General features: G+C 29.6%; 1 protein-coding gene across 1 annotated transcript in view; it reads left to right on the top strand.

The window, feature by feature from the left end:
- LOC109233066 overlaps positions 2,086-2,234 on the top strand; it is a 4,671-nt gene continuing 4,522 nt past the window's right edge. Inside the window, exon 1 of the mRNA XM_019398819.1 lies at positions 2,086-2,196. The gene's annotated coding sequence lies outside the window, so the exon portion shown is untranslated. The remainder of the gene's footprint in view (positions 2,197-2,234) is intronic.

The raw sequence follows: 2,234 nt of genomic DNA, 5'->3' as shown, positions 1-2,234 counted from the left end.
TTAATATTAGTAACAACAGTCATGTTAAGGACACCAAATCCTTAACATTATGTCCTCAATATTCATAGAATAATCACAGGACGCGAAGTCCTTAACGTTATCAATCCAGAAAAGCAAAAAAAAAAAAAAAATCAAATTCCTAGCATCAAATTCCTAGTAAAGAAAGAAAAATCAACAGAAACACACAAAAGCATAATTTACTGTAATTTTATGTCGATTTTTGGACGAGAAAGTTGAATTCTATAGTTTGAAATCGGAAGAGAAGCTTCTGCAATTTTGGACGATCACAGTCTCTGCTGCTGCTTCGGAAGTTAGTTACGTGCTGCTGCTGCTGATCGTTAATAAGGAGCGTAGGTATAAGCTTATAACAGAAGGGTATTTTTGTCCAGGCAGGTAAAAGTTGATTAAAGCAGTGGCTAAAGACTAAACATTTAAAATAGTGACCTAAAAATAAAGACATATGCTATTAATGGCTATATGTGCACATCGCCCTCGGAGTTAAAGTAGACTTTTTTTAACTCTTGGATTTTGTACAAATTGTGCATCATATGAAACTAAATGGATATGTCAAATTAATTAATGCACTAAATATGCTTTATGATTTGATGTAAATATTGAGTGCGAATATATTTTTGTTTTCCAGCTTCTCTATCGACCAAGGCAGATGCTTTGAAAATCCATCTGTCTCTGAAGCAATTAAATTAGAGTATGAATTCTCTGTTCAACCTTGCTTTACACGCACAAGACACTGGAAAATTTCAGGTGACATAGCCTACACATAAGTTTATTTATCGAATTCAAAATTGAAGCCAAAACAAAAATATTTTCTAGCATGTTTTTATTTTAATTTTTTAACAAGACATTTTCAAAAAGCATAATTTTATTTACTCTTACAATAATGTCATCAGTTTGAATTTAAATTTTATAATTTAATTGTTCCTTTTTTTCCCTTATTATTACTTTGTCAATATTAAGAATTCGTTCCATGTGTAGCTATTCTTTTCTAAAATGTAAATTGTTATAATATATATTTGTAAAATCTTTTGCTACAACTCGCTATTACCTGATACGTGTTCTTATGAATATTTTATATTGTTTACACCATTAGGTCCTGTTCTTGTTTGCGTATAGGGGTGTACATAGGTCGGGTTGGTTCGGATTCTGCAATTACCAAATCAAACCAATTGTGTCGGGTTATTAATCTAAAGACCAAACAAAACCAATAAAACTCGGGTTTTTAATCTCGGTTTTTCGGGTTTTTCCGGATTTTTTTTCGGGTAAAATCTCCGTAGCACAAAACATATAACTTGTGCTCAAAATATTTCTTTAATCCTAGTAAGATACAATTATTTAAGGTATTTTCCAAGAAAATAATACAAAATATGAGATGTGTCACGGCATTATCCTAAAATATTCAACAATAAAGACAATAAAATTATGTAATATAAATATTGCTAAATAAAAAGCCATATTAAAAATAAACATAATCTAGAAGTACTAAGTCATGCTAAAATAAGTAGATTAATAAGGGAGTATTAATTACATGACTAAATGTTGAAGAAAAAAATAAAAATAGGTTATGCATTTTTATCTAATTAAATTATTGCAAAACAAAAAATATACATTGTCGTTCGTTGTATTGAATTGAATGTCTTTTGTTAGTATTAGTATTGATCTGATTTTGATTGGAGCTTTTGTTAGCATTATTTAAGTTACTAATATCAATGGCTTTAAGACTTATTGGAACATACAAAAATTCTAAGTCCAACCTTGAAATAATACCTTAAAAGATAAAATTATAAAAAATTTAAGAAATATTTATAAATTACATCACAATAAGTATATTTATATATTAAATATATCTAAAATTTTTATATATATAATGTCAGGTTGGTTTAGTTTCGGTTTGACTTTCTTTAGTTAAAACCAAACCAAATCAATTATGGTCGAGTTTTTTTTCTGATACTAAACTAAATCAAACCAAATCGTAGTCGGATTTTTTTTTCGATTTGACTCGGATTATCTTTGCTTGTATTCAGGCCAAACTTGAAATAGAGATAATTTCGGGTGTTAAAAAGAAAAAAAAAACCAAATTTCCTAGAGAGTCCACTGAAAAACTTTACAACAACAGGAACACACCATCTGAAGAAGGTAGAAGAGTAAACACCAGCAACCTGGGAGAGCTCACGCCTCACGGTAAGCAAGTTCCCCCTTTTCCTCTCTCTCTCTCTCTC

The sequence above is a fragment of the Nicotiana attenuata genome, chromosome 10 (assembly GCF_001879085.1).
Source record: "Nicotiana attenuata strain UT chromosome 10, NIATTr2, whole genome shotgun sequence".
Lineage (NCBI taxonomy): Eukaryota > Viridiplantae > Streptophyta > Magnoliopsida > Solanales > Solanaceae > Nicotiana > Nicotiana attenuata.
Note: the sequence above shows the minus strand (reverse complement) of the source record. Positions and strands in the feature narration are given on the sequence as shown.